The sequence below is a fragment of the Lucilia sericata genome, unplaced genomic scaffold (assembly GCF_015586225.1).
Source record: "Lucilia sericata isolate MDLA Ls3-8-SP2 unplaced genomic scaffold, ASM1558622v1 Contig000700F_arrow, whole genome shotgun sequence".
NCBI lineage: Eukaryota > Metazoa > Arthropoda > Insecta > Diptera > Calliphoridae > Lucilia > Lucilia sericata.
This window is the reverse complement of record NW_023994703.1, coordinates 49247-65305: the sequence shown is the minus strand read 5'-3', so window position 1 is coordinate 65305 and position 16059 is coordinate 49247.

Below are 16059 nucleotides of genomic sequence, written 5' to 3'. Positions count from 1 at the left end.
GCACACAAATGTATCTTTTTGTTATTGTTGTGTGTGTGTGTGTATGAGTGTGTTTGTCGTTTCCGTTTGTTTGGTATTAGTGTTAAATATTTTTCTCTTTTCAAAATTGTTTTACTCTTAATTTACCACTACTACTGCAGAAGTTTTGACTAGTCTTCTGGCGACGTTAATACATTTTGTTTTTGTATCCACCACTTCCACTTTACATTTTTGGCCGGATTAAGGATTAAGTTTTATTTGACTGGAGTGCTGTGGCTGTTAATGGGTGTTAATTGGGTATTCAATGACTCTGCTAATTAAAAATGTTTTTCTGAACCGGTTCTGTAACTTCCAATACTCTACACACAGGTCAGCGTTTTGTCTTACTATAAGGGACAGTATCCTGGATGTTTCAGTTTCGGACTTTTCCGGAAAGTATCCCATATAAATCTTAGCCCTAGAAACTTTATCTTCGGACAGGCCTTAGGTTACAGCTCCAATCGAAGGCTTTAACGTGGCATATTCTTTGTTCCACTTGGCTGAATCTGTGCTCTTACTGTTGGATACCAACCAGCCGGGCTTAAACGAGCAGTCTGAAAATTACGGTTCTATAGGGCCATTCTTTAGCTCTACAGTTTTGTCCAGGACTACTAGATTTTTAACTTTTGGTCAGATCACATTTCTATAGGGAATTTAGGTGGAATATATCCAAGTCGAATGTTTTTGCAACATCTCTGTATAATAGTTGAGAGTGCAAGTTTGGCTTATCAGCGGTTAAATTCGCAGGTTTGGCTTTGTGCGCGCCAGCTGCAGTGGAACTTGCTAACCGTTTCGGAGGGTTAGACTTTTCGGGTGCTGATTCATCCGATCCGCCTCTCTTCTTGGGGATTTTCAATTCACGCAGTACATAGCGTGCCTCACTCATAGGTTATTAGTATACGTACCTCCTTGATGTCCATGACGTGCTCGATGTAGGCTGAGCAAGTAATCTGAGCATCTAGATCTCTAGATCGTTGCTAGGCTTCAGCTAGGTCTATGGGCAACTGTACTGATTATTCTTTGCTTTTATTACTTTGTTTAAGATCCATCTAAAATGAAAGAATATTAATGGAGATGCAGAAGAAGATCATGCAATAGAGCACCTTGCTACAGATGTGCAAAATATGCAACCAGTTTGTTGCCCAGGTCTGGAGGCCTCCTTACTAACATACTAAAGTGGGGCCATTCATCTCATGGTCACGGTGCAGATAACAACCGCAATTACGGGTTTTTATCGAGTATCCACTCAAGATCCGCCATGTTTTGCTATGAATCGGCGGCGATAACTCGTGCTGGGCTTGACTCTTCGGCCCGCCTGGTCGATCATAGGAATATGACGATGTTGTGGCAGTATCAACTGACGCATTCATACCCATATAGCACTGGCTACATAAGCGCATTACTATAGCTTGCTACAGCTTCACAGATTTAATGGATGCCCTAGGTTGCATTCGTACAGTCCGGTTTCATCTGAGGTACCGTTTCATCTGAGTTACACTTATGTGTGTTTTGCATAAATTCTTAACGTTTTCGGAATTTACTTTATGTTTCAGAGCACATGCGTATCAAGTGGTTCTCTACAATATTCATTCATCTGAATCGAACTCCTGTGACTCTATATTCCGTTTCTTTAGAGGTGTTCTATAAAATCTACCTCTCTTTATATGAAATTTTGAATCAAGTAACTCTCGACGAACATCATCAGAATCAGACATTTCTGCTCCTCTACCTCTCATTCCCATTTCTGTGTTATCGTGATATTAGGCATGGACTTGTTTCATCAGAATCGGTCCTCTTTTTGCATCTCATTGGCATCCTATTTCATTACACTTAGCTTCTAGGAGTCCTTCCACTAGACCTTCTTCTCTTCTTTGGATTTTCTAGATTGTTAACTTCCTTCGTTCGACTAAGGGTTAATTTTCTTGGATCCTCAATTTTCATGTCACGATCATTATAGAAATTGAACTGTTTCCAAGCAACTCTATAGAGAATATATATCTCTGTAAAGCTGCGCTTCTCTTCTCTAGACTGTTTTTTTGTTAGTTTATATTCTTTATAGAGACTTTTTCTTGACGCTTTTCAGAGCTAAGGCATCTTTGTTGTGGAATTCAGCAACTTTCACATAAATGTAATAAATACATCTGTGAAATAGAATCGGATTGCATTACCGCCTTGGTCTGGTCACACACAGAATTTGATCTTTGATCTTCGTTTGACTTAATAGAATTTGAATTTGACTTAATAGAACTAATATCCAAAAGGATGAGCTTGCTTTATTTATTATCGAAATCGGAAACTCCATATACATCAATAACATAACAGGGTCTCTTACAGGCTTTGCGACTTTAAACGTAAACCATAGGATCTTAAGGAGACAATGACTCATATCGGGCTCAAGATAAACACTAGTAAAATGGAAGTCCTGGACAGTAGTTAGGGGTATTGGCCAGAATACTATAGCTTGAGATGATTATAGGCCAGAAATCATGAACTATTCTTCTGAGTCAGTGGTTCACAAAAGTTTAGAGCCGGTGGTTAACGTACGACTGACTTGTCAGGTTGTACAATCACAGATAAGTATCGACTTAATCTTTATTGTGAGGATTTATTCGTTTACTTTGCCATATTGGGACCAATATCCAATATGTTTAATTATTATATCAACATCGAAATCGGAAACTCCATCTACATCAATAACACCAAGGGCAGGTTTTGCGACTTCAAACGTACACCATAGGATCTTAAGGATACTATGACTCTTATGGGGCTCAAGATAAACACTAGTAAAATGAAAGTCCGGGACATAATTTTCAATGTTCCAAATGTTTCGAAGTTGTACAACCTCTGTTGTGTAGTAGATGCAGATGGAGTTTCCGATTTCGATGTTAATATAATGATCAATAAAGCAAGATCTTCAAATATTATCAGCGGAGTAAGAAACGTAGTAGCAAATTTTGCTCTCGAAAATCAGGCGAAAAAAGTGACCAAGAATGACTTGTATATAGTCTTGAATACTACTTCTGCTATTATCTAACTGATGGACTAATGGGGTTGAGTGTTACGTTCATAATATGGAAAGTATAGTTATAGTCGATCAGACCAATATTATTTACACAACTTATGGCCGTGAATACGTCTGGTTTCCAACTCATGAAGGAATTGCAGTGATAAGGTTAAGGAGGAGAGAAAGTTTCACACACTCTATTAATGGTCGGATCAGTGGGACAGGCAAACCAAATTTGATTTAGAAATCTGCTTGTCAATGTCCGATTAATCGGCTTTCATAGAAAATGTTAGTTAAGGCTCACGGTTAGTTTAAAAGATGTTAGATCAAATCTGAAGAAATACTTCTAGGCCTCCACCGGGCCTGTTCTACGCTCTTATACCAGAGCCTCTGGTGGCAAGAAAATTATAACCCCGCTATTTATAAAAATCATTTGCGAGGAAGATATAAATTTTCATTTCTTTCTACAATTTAATAGAAAAATATTAAATCTGTTTTATCAAAATAATCTCTTACATGGCAAGTTAGAACAAAAAATTTCATCACATTAAGAGAGAAACTCAAAAACGATTTCTAAAGTAAAGGAATTTTATTAAAGAGAAATTTTAATACACTCACAACTCACCGGTAAATTTGTGAATGTGTGCAACCAAAACAAAACCAATACATAAACATTATTATTGAAAGAGAGCTGATGAAGGGAGAAAACTCTCCCTTATCATTTGTAGGTTTGTAAAATGATATGAAAAGAGAGCTTTAAGGTAGAGAGAGAAAGAGAGCAATTCTCTAAAAAGCACTAATACTATAACAAAGATTATGCATTTATGCAAATGTTGGCCAAAAACTCAATTATTACGGCTAGCAGAAACAACCCATTGTGAACCTGTTTTCTTTTGACAAACATTTTTAAAGGAAAGAAACATAAACAACCATTATTAATAGAGCAACTTAATGTCAACTCTCAGAGATTTCTTTAGCAAAGCTGTCAGAATTTTCAACAAACCAACTAACTATAAAGAACATAATGAAGTTGGGTACTAAGAGTGAAAAACTAAAAAAAAGTCTTATGGATTTTACAGTATTTTGGGAATTATATTAAACCAATACAACATTTGTGGCAAGTAGTCCATGTTCATGTCGGGGTTTTGTTGGTTTGAGTGGGTTGTGTCATGTCAACCACAAAATGTATAATACACCAACACTGTCAGCTCCTCTAAGTGCTGACAATATGAAGGTATCGGTCGGTCGGTTAGTGATGATAGGAGTGGAAGTAGTATCTATGTTAAAGCGAGAGCTAGAAAGAGAGAGAGAAAGAGATTGCGAATGAAGCACAAATGTTTTGTTATATACAACGATTTAATGCGGATGAAGAGTATGTGTAATACATTGTTGTATTTACTAAAAAAAATTATAAAATGAGTTGGATATTTTTTGTTTGTTTATTGTGCCAAAAATTTCGTTATGCCTTATTAAGCAAGCAACTCCCACTCCATGTTTGTTTTTTTTTCCTTCTTTCATTTTGGCAGCTTTTCAGCAATTCCTATTGCCTTTGCTGCTATTTTGGCAACTGCATTGTGTTGGTATTATAACCAGCAGTTAGTCGAGTTGTTTATAATTATGATTGTATATACAAAGGTATTAACCATATAAACACGCACACACACAGCTATAAACCTTAATACTTTAGTGTGAGTGTGAATTTTTGGCTAAAACTAACAGATAACCGTCGGTTACTTGGTTGGCTGTCTGCTTTCAGTTTTTTGTTTATTTCTTATTTCTCTTGTATAGTTTTTTTCCTGCTCGAACTGACCATGATTGTTTGGCATTTTCATTTGTGTAGAGTGGCAGATAAGAAAAACGATAATGCGCGCGCATTACATGCGATTAGGTGCCAGCATGAAGGATTTAGCCAACCATTATAAAGGAAATTTTTAGTACAAAGAGTATGATTTGTTTTTTTTTTTATTCTTCTTGCTATTTGGGTTGGTTTTCTTTTGGTATACATAGAGTGTACATATGTACGCTTATTTTGGTATATAACATGTAAGAAATCTAGAATTTGTATTATCTTATGTAAAAGACAATAACTTGTAAACCAATCATATGAAGAGTTTAGGTGCTATGTACATATGTTCGTATGTGTATAGTATAAATTACATATGTACTTATTATATAAGTAATACAAATGAAAATTATTTCGTATTCGCATTGGAAATTTATAAATTTCACAATTGCACTGGTAAAAATGATGGCCTACGGCAAATATTTCGATACGTTATCCTTCACTAAATGGAAACTAGGGAATGTATTCTTCTAAGAGAAATCAGGATTCTTAATGAAATCGTATGATAGCCCACTGTAACATCTTATAGAATAACCTAAACTAAATAGTTGTGATCTTTGACTGCAAACGGTTTCCCAAAACCACAAACCTTCCATAGGGAGCTAAAAAAAGATAGCGTAGGCAGTAGCATATAATAAAAGTACTTAGAGAAAGTTCTGTTGAAACAACCCTTGCATGACGTTGTCGGTACTATTGAGAAAATCCTTGACATATTAATAAAGCCTTTAATCTAAAAATAACAGTATGGAATGGAAATGTGCTAGAACTGCTAATTAGTTTTAGTTTGGGACGATTACAATAAATAATGTAGCAACTGGAGGAACTTCACGAAGGGTAGTAATCTTGACGCGATGTGAAGGCTTAAGTACAGTGAATTCTGTTAGCCATATGCACGGAGTCAGCTAGGCTCATGATGGCTGGCTCCAAGGTGTCACCCTTATCAGACAGGTCATAAAACGAGCGCGATACTAAGAATTACCCCCTCCCCCACTTGTCAGACGTCTGTTTCCCATGTTGGGCGGTCTGTGAGGAATTCTATCTTTTGATTGCTTCTTCTGTCACTGAGACAGGGCAATCGACAGAGTAGTCAGTCTTAATCCTTTATGGAGTCCGACACTTAAATGTGAAAGATCGACTGAAGAATGTGCCAAACTTTGACTGGACTTCCCGAATCTGAATATCAACAATAGAAGACTGAGCTGCACAAACTATCCTTCGGGATGAAAAATTCTCCGAAAATTTCTCCGAAGAGCATGGTCTTTATCAGTTGTTTGGCCATTAGAATCATCCGAATAGTCGACAGTTACTATATACGTAGACAGTCCTACATCTTTCAATGGTCTCACCTGAAATGTGCTAAAAATTTACTCCCAATTGCATGCAATTCATGTCCCAACTTATAGGATACTCTGTTCTCTTAATTCCATTCAATAATTGTCACTACTTTGAGGATTCTCCAATTAATTTAAATGTCAATGAGTGTACAGTTAATGGATTGTCGATGGGTAAATTATTAGACGGTAGACGAAAACATTCTCAATTTCACTTAATACACGTAGCAACTGATGGACAATTGATATGCCAAGAAGTGTGCAATAAACTGATCGTCGATTGATAACATTATTTCGCAAAGTGTGATTCACATTCCCTTAACTGCGATATCGTACACGATCGATGAATATACTCTCAAATTGCATTCAATCCTTGTGTCGAGTTGATATGCTAACGAATGATTAGTTAATGGTAGAAACTATTTCGGAAAAGGATATTTACATTCCCCTAGCTGCGATTTCGAATACGATCGACTATTTTATTGTCAATTGCATTCAATCCATGTCCCAATTTTGAGGATGTGCTATGGAATTGATATGCCAACGAATGCGCAACTAACCGATTGTCGTAAGACAACACTGTTTCGCAAAATGTTATTCACGTTTCAATATCGAAGACGAATGATAAAAGTTTTCTCAATTATATCCAATCCATGGTCCAACTTAATGGACACTCTGTCGAAATGGCATATCAACGAATGCGCAACCAACGTTTTTCGCAAAAGATTGTTCACATTGTCTTCTCCTTGTCAAAACTTGAGAACACTCTGTCCAATTATCGGATCGTCGTTGGACAACACTGTTTCGTAAATGGTTATTCACATTTGCTAGCTGCCATATCGAACACAATTGGATTCAACACATGTTCCAACGATACGAATGTCTACGACATTGGACAACACTGTTCGCAAAAGATTATATCGGACACTTTCGACCAATGTAATCTTAATTGCATTCAATCTATGCCCCAACTTAGAATAAGATAACACAATTCTCCAAAAAGTCACCAAGTGTTCTCGCTAAATCACGAGCTTCCCATATAACCGCGAGCTTAATGATGTTTGAAGATCCAGTCCATTAGTATTAGTATAAAACAAGGACTTGATCCTCTTCCGCAACAAAGTTCCATCAGTATAAATATAATGACAAATTTCAGGAGGATAAGTAACAGATCGCTATTCTGTTAACAGAAACTTTTTTTAGTAGAGATAATCACTATTATACACAATCGTCATTTTATGGACTTAACGATCTACTGGTTAAAACGTAAACCATCTGAAACCAACGATTCTTACTACACTTTACAAAAAACTCAATTAGTGTGGAAGTCCGAGGTTGGAGTGGTGAGTCCAAGTTAGAGTGGTGATATTACTGAGTAGACACACAAAACACATTGGCAAAACTAGTCAAAATTGGAAGCGAATTCAGACGAATGTAGAGCATGAGGAAAGGATACTTTTGAACACTTTCAAAATTGGATCAAACAGGACGGTAAAACGCTGCAACACTTACTTTGTTATTACAAGGTTTTCATCAAAACATCTAGGGAGCAATGTTATTCCAGATATAACATCCCTCATAAAAACTGATTGGAAAATTGAAATTGAGTTTCTGAACTTCGGAATGAAATGTAAATGAGCATAAAAAGACTATTTATTGGATAGGTGTTTTCCTTCGGATCTGATGTATTACACATTCTAATCTCAATAGATTTGTATTTTATATAGAATTGGTTCGAGATACTCTATGCGATCGAAAGTGTTCAAGGCCGAAAAAATTTGATAAAAATCAAAACCTTTAGACCAAGTAAGTTCCTAAAGGATTTAGCCGTCCTGAATCTGATTAAGATCTCAGATTTTCTTCATCCCATATGGGGTTTGAAATATAGTGTCAGATGTTAATGTCTCAAAAAGGACAAAAATGTCATTTATTTAACTTCAGGACACGGTATCCCAGATGTGATGTATACTTTGCTCACTAGGTTAAAAATTTGTCGGTCTGTGCTATCCTTATATTGTTTTCAATGTTACGTTATAATTTCCGATCTTTGGTCCAAATACTTCAAAAATGTACCAAATTACCAGGGAATTGTTATGTATAGACTATGCCGTAGATCAGATGGTATAACAGTATCCGGTGCTGTGTCAAAGTTTATACATAATTTGAATCAAAAGTTATCTGACGGATAACTTTCGATCCATTATGTAAAGCATCCATGTTCATTTGGTCCAAAACAAAATTTTTTAGTAAAGTTACTAAAACATTTTGTTATTTGAAATTTTCCTTCATCATTTTTCTTCATACACTTAAAAACCGTAATATAAAACAGTGTCAAAAAATGCCTTTACACACTTGACTCTGATGTTCTCAAATTTATTAATTAAATCCATATTCCCCTTACTACAGCCCTAAATACTCGAACAAAATGTTGACTGACTCTCTTAAAACAAAATACAAAAATTACAACAACAATAGAGAAAATAAATGAAAAAAATGTATTAAATTAAACTCATACTCTAAATACGAGAGGTTTAGTGCGCTGTAGCTGTTTTTGTATTGGCGCAGATTATCACACAAGTTTATTTTTAACATTATCCCTCCTCCCACTATGAACGACAAACAATGATGATTACACACAAACATACACTGCATATACAAAATCTTAATATTTACTGAACAAAAAAAAAAAACGAGCTAAAGCAACAAAAACAAGAATTGCTACAATAAAAACTTATCACATGGCAGATACAAAAACGTGTTAACACACACAGATGCACAAACACTATGAAATTGTGTAAACAAACAAACACACAGATACTAATTTTTGTACTCCCGTGAGAGAGAGTATGTTTACTACTTTTGCTTAACGGTGCTTAAAGAGCGTCAGAGTGAGATAAACCCACACATAGATGAACGAAAGAAGAAAAAAAAAAACACCGGAAAATATACAAAATACATACAAATATAAAAATAAAACAAAACATAAAAGTATAAGAATAAGCATAAAAATACAAGTGTAATTTTAAGACAACAACAAAAAGAATTGAAATGAAAAAAAAAAAACATGTATAAAAACCTGCTTTGCTTTAGCTCCGCCTTTGCTTGTTTTTGATTGGTTTAATGATTTCTTCTGTATTATATTCATTTTATATGCAAACATCTATACATACTAACTGTATTATTGCAGTACTAAACTTAAACACGATGTTCTTGTTGTTGTTGGTATTTGGTAGGATACCAAGGTTTATACATACTTATTGTATATATTCAAGTGTGGGGTAGAGTTTATCTCTATTTTTTGGAGGGTATATACAAAATATAAGAAGATTTGTATCGATGATACAAAATGGAAATGTACCAAGGAATTGAGAATAGTATTGTACCAATTCAATAAAATTTGGTACATGAACCCTTTTTGACCTTAATTGTAATGATATATCGAGATCCGGACGGATTTTTTGAAACAATCGATCCAAGTCGTAGTGTCAAATTTATTGACCGAAGCCCCAGTGACCAAACTATTGATTGAAACCGCAACGTCCGAAACTATAGATCAACACTCCAACCAAGTCTGAGCACCAAGCTGTCTCTAAGTTACTCAGACGATACTGTACCACTTTTTGGATAGGACGATATCAATGAAAGACATACTTAGTCCTAATCGTTGATCGAAAACTAATATGGAAATATCACGTAGTGGACGTGGTCTACTTATTGCTGTAGTGCAGGCTAAACTCCTTAAATTTATTAGGATCTCTATAGATTGATTCACTCTTTGAGATACACTGGTTAGCTCGTTAAGCTCCTTTTCCATCTCCTACACCGAGCTCCTCGTAGGCCCTAGGCTAAAACTTGTCTGGCGATATTATTTGAAGGTTTCATTTCACTGAAGGCAATAACCTTTTCCCTTTTTATTGGTTTGCGTCGAAGTTAGAGAATCAGTTGTAGTTTGGAGTTAGAATGCTAGAATGTTTCTTAAACAGTCTTTATAAACCACGTAAGAAAGTGTTGAAAATTCTCATTTTCATTTAAATCGTCGAAAGTGACATATTATGGGTAGCCTTGCCAATGTTTGCTTTGGGGAGCCTGGCATCGATATCATCATTATTACCTGCAAAGGAAAGTAAAGTTGACTTTCTTAATAACCTTAACTTTGGAGCAGAGGACCAAAGTGTGGATGTAGTCTTACCTACGCTATCTATATTACATTAAATGGGTTAAATCATTCAGATGTTCCATGTTCATATGACGAAAAATTATATCTTTGATACTTGAGTGGATTAACTTAACTACACATCACTTCCAATAATATAAGAGGGGAATGAATGAATATCCAGTATTTGTCATTATGGATAATTGTACACTGGGTGGCGGTGTGCGGGAACTCCTTTCTCTGATGATTTAAATGTAACTGTGGATTCCCTAATCTGTTCCGAAATCGTTCGAAGGGATGCAATGTGATCCACAGCTGAAGATTGTGGTCTAAGCCCCCCTAGTTGGCTGAGAAGTGGGGCATCAATTTTGTTTGATATCCGGTTTCAGGATAGTCTAAAACATTATCAGTAGTGAAGATAACATCATTATCACATTCTAATTGTCTGAAGTTGCAAGCTTTTTAGGAATCTTAACTAGAGTTCTCCGCATCCATTTCTCTGATAAGTTTTCAATCTCCCAATGGATGGTTCATACGCAAAACGATAGCTTAGATACTTGAGAGGATTAACTTACCCATCACCTCCAATAATATAAGATGAGAAAGAATAACGGGAAATCCTCTACGTATTAGACCTTTCTGAATTCTCTGATTCGTTAATCTGTTCCGAAATCGTTCGAAGGGATGCAATGTGATCCACAGCTGAAGATTGTGGTCTAAACCCCCCTAGTTGGCTGAGAAGTGGGGCATCAATTTTGTTTGATATCCGGTTTCAGGACAGTCTAAAACATTATCAGTGGTGAAGATAACATCATTATCACATTCTAATTGTCTGAAGTTGCAACCTTTTAAGGAATTTCAACTAGAGTTCCCCGCATCCATTTCTCTGATAAGTTTTTAATCTCCCAATGGATGGATAATCAGCATAGGATTCTCTCGAATAGGTTTTCAATTCGGCGACCGTGTGATCCAGGATAATATGTTACATTATCTTCAGTGATGCGGATAACAGCATGATCCCATTCCAATTGTGTGAAGTTGTTACCTTTTAGGTATTGTAACTAAATTTTCCCGCATCCATTCCTCCGGGAATTTTTTTAGTTTTCCAAAGCATGGTATTCTCTCGAACAGGTTTTCAATTCGGACAACGTTGTGTCGAACGGGTTAACGTTTGTCAGTTTATCTTCCTTTAGTTCCTTTCCCATTATACATTAACACCAACTCATTTCCAGCGCTTAGTCCCACAGTCAATCCTCTGTGGGGTATCTGTTGACTTCAGCAACAGCACCGAACTTATACCGAATCATAGATTTCACCGTTCATCAGTGTTTTAAACAACATTCTCAACCCGGGCATTTGGGTTTAAACTACCACAACGTGCAGCCCGAAGGTAACTCTCCAATAATCGGGACAACACAAAGTCCGAAACTCTGCCCTGCGGGCTACCGGGTCCCGTATGGTGGTTGTCTGGTTCGACCCCATGTCAAATCATTCCAAGGAAAGACCGAGGATACATTTGATTATCATTAGTTTATAGCCCCGGTAGACTAGAAGAACTGGTAGAATCTCTTTTCATCAAGGTAACATACCCCCGGGGCGAGGAGAAGCATAACAGAAAGTAGTGCATCATACAAGTGCGATTAAGACGCAACTCCGTCGAAAGCCATATAGAAAATAATGGTGACAACGCTAGAGTTGTTCTCCAACCGAATTACGACTCATCTCTCTTACAATCCAACACAATATCATGGACTAGGAAGACGGTAATATATTTTGGTCCCATTTTGGTTCCCCCCGGGCATGTTTCCTTGATGATAGACCGCATCTTGGTGTATTTTAATCCGGGGGAAAAGAGGTCTGTCTGCCGGGACTATAAACTGGTGTTTACAATTCACTGCCTGGCCTAGTCCATGCATGAATTGAAAAGAGGTCTAACCAGAGTACCACATACTCTGATACCACGGGGGGCCAGTTGCCCACAGGACTTGTCCTGGCTGGTCAGTTGGTCGAGGTTCCTTCGGGATCCGCATGGTGGCTGTGATTGAAACCTAAATCGCAGGAAGGGGTTGCTTGGATAAAAAACTGATACACGGTGAAATATAATTTTCATGATGAATTTCTGTTATCGTTCTTAGATGCTAGGAGCGGTACAAACTACAGAGCATGACTGTCGATTAATAAAATATTGGATTTGAGCTGATAATAATGCAAAGATTGGGTATACGAGGTGGAGTTTTTCTGATGTGTACTCTGATTCGATAGAGCGGATGGAGTAATTGATGGATTTGACGGATGGCTTATGATGTGCTAAATAATGGTTTGGCAAGACGGAGGCTGAGTAGTGGTGCAAGATCGTCACTGCCCTTTCTTTAATTTCCTTAATGGTTAAGTGTGTATTTTTCCGGATATAAGAGTCACTCGGCTGTGTGTGTCGCCTCAATGTTTCCATAGCTTTGGATGGTGTAGTGCTCATGGCAGCAAGTATACACAAGCAACATGTTGGTATATCTGCCACTGATATCGTCCTGTCTAACTTCGGCCTATAGTTTCGACACTGCGTCTTCTATCTGCATAACTTAACGATAACAGCTTGGTGCTCGGACTTGTTTGGAGTGTCAACCATACTGCTACTTTGATCTGTAGTTTCGCACATTGCGACTTCAATCAATAGTTTAGTCACTGCATCTTCGGTCAATAGTTTCGGAACTGGGACGTCGGTCTATAGTTAAGTCAGTGCGACTTCGTTCGATAGTTTCGGCACCGCAACATTGGTTTTGACTTAATCACTGCAACTTCGGCCGATAGTTTCAACACTGCGACTTCAATCAATAGTTTAGTTACTGCCACTCCGATCAAGAAGTTAGACACTACCTTCCGTTGATAGTTTCGAAAAATCCATACGAATCCCATTTTATTATCAACGCTGCTAATAATTTCCTGTATTTATATAAAGTATAACTGAATTTACTTTTAGGACCTCAACACAAAAATCACTGCCAGTTTTCATTTTCATTATAAGTACTTTTTACCAAACAAATAGTACCCAGTTGTATATTTTCTTTTATTATCTTCAATGGGTGTGGGTATATAAGTAAATACATTTTTGTACATACATATGTACATATGTATATACATGTAATTTTGTCTATATCTAAGGATTTTATTAAAACTTTTATTAAACAAAAAAAAACTTTTCAGGGTATGTCATTCCACTAAAAATTGAAGTGGTGTGCCAAAGAAGAGATGGAGTAAGCTCCTATTTAGGTGGAATTATACTCCTACATATTTGACTATTTATTTTGTTTATCTTTTTAAGTGCTTTTCATGTTTTTTTTATTTAAAAAAAATTCATTTGGCATACAGTAAAAGTTTTTCTTAATTTCGGTTACCAAATGAACGAAACCAACGAACCACTATTTTAAGAAGATTTTTTTTTTACTTTCAGCAGAAAAAGTTTAGCTCATTATGGTGGTTATAAAATAGAATTGCAGCATTTGTTTTTTTTTTTTGTAATTAAAATTCTAAGAGATTTAAGTAGTTTTAGTTCAAGGAGCAGTTTAATTAATGGTATTTAAATGGAAATATAGAAATTAATGATGATGAAGAAATAAAAAACAAGTTTATTTTATACAAGTTTTTATTAAGATAAAAGTTTTGGCAAGATTTTCATATAAATTTTAATATATGAAAGTTTGGGGCCTAAAGGGAAGAGTTTAAATTTTTGAAAAATAATTTCTTAATAGATATATTTTAATATCTATATTCACTATATAATCATCAGAAGAGTAATTTATCTATTTCGATGCATCGAATGTAAATATATCGAACAGCTCCATCAGAAGATATAGAAAACACCCACCATCAAAAGAAAGATGGAGGTTCAAAATATTGATCGCCACAAAAGTATATATTTCTCATTTACTACTCAGAATTTTGAGTTATGAACGAAAGAGTGTGGGTCTTTATTTGATTCTAAAATTATTAGTAATGTCTGCCGGTCTATATGGGAGCAGCTAAACAGCTGTAATTTTCAACGAATATTTTCTGATCCTTTTGTTTGAAGGAGGTACAAGAGTTTGCAAAATCAAAGGGTACTACTCCAGCAGCAGAGTCGGTAAAGACCCTAATAACTGTCGTGGATTTGATCTACTTCATAGATTTCGAGAAGGCATTCGATAAACTAAATCATGATGTGTTTTTGAGTACATGATAGTTGGGATAGGTCTACGACTAAGATGTGTCCTTTAACCACGATCCTTGGTAGAGCCCTCGATAACGGTAGTTATCCACCTAAAAAATCTTTATTACGCTGATATCTGTTAATACTACTCAGATCTAGTGCTAACTTGAGATGCGTAACTCTGACGGCGGAATTATCAGGCCGTCTTGAAGACAAGATTTATTTGTAACTGGTACAAGCAAGATAGGAAATGTCAGCCAACCTGGCGAGAAGATCGATTGCAGAATGTTCGTCAAGCATTTGACCGTCTAACATATACATATGTATTTGGTAATCACCCTCCGTAATTTATATTAGTCCATAATTAGATTAGATTGAACATGCTCATGACACCTGTTCTTCCTCAACGGGACTACTATGGCAAGAGATTAGATAGCTAGAGTACTTGAGCACAGTGAGATAGGGCTGCCAGGTACTGACGTAAAGCACTTCGACATTAGTGGCTCCGTTGTGGTAAATTGGTAAATTTGGTAATTTTTCCGGAGATAAGAGTCACTGTCGCCTCAGTGTTTCCATAGCTTTGGATGGTGTAGTGCTTATGGCAGCAAGTATACAAAAGCAACATATTGGTATATCTGCCACTGATATCGTCCTGTCTAACTTCGGCCTATAGTTTCGACACTGCGTCTTCTATCTGCATAACTTAACGATAACAGCTTTATGCTCGGACTTGTTACTTTGATCTGTAGTTTCGCACATTGCGACTTCAATCAATAGTTTAGTCACTGCATCTTTGGTCAATAGTTTTGGAACTGGGACCTCGGTCTATAGTTAAGTAACTGCGACATTGTGCGATAGTTTCGTCACCGCAACTTCGGTTTTGATTTAATCACTGCAACTTCGGCCGATAATTTCAAACTGCGACTTAAATCAATAGCTTAGTTACTGCGACTCCGGTCAATAAATTAGACACCTTCACTTCCGATGATAGTTTCGAAAAATCCGAACGAATCCCGTTTTATTATCAACGCTGCTAAATTTGTTTAAAGTATAACTTTATAGTACCCTAAGTCCCCTAAGAGGACCTTGTTCCAAAAATGGCTCTTTTAGTACCTAATTCCACATGGAAGTATTAATGGACATGATGACTTTTACTTGTTACTTATAACTCTGAAAATCCTTCAATAGTTTTGTTATCCATCTCCGATATTCAAAATAGGCTTATAAAATGAGGTTTCGTTGCCAACTTTCTGGATTTCATTGCGTACTAATGATTATAAGTCACAGTATGGAAACTACTATCAAATGAGTACCCATCATTACAAAAGTTAGCAGATACTATTATATTTGACCTAGTTATGAGTTAGAAAGTCCAAATCGGCATACGAAATGAGTTTAAGGTTTACATGGACAGCAGAACAGACAGACCAACTGACATGTCTTAATTGAGTCAATCGGTATACTTTAAGGGGGTTACAAACATCAGCACAAACGAATAGTACTATGGTGTTCTAGGGTATAAAAAGATGA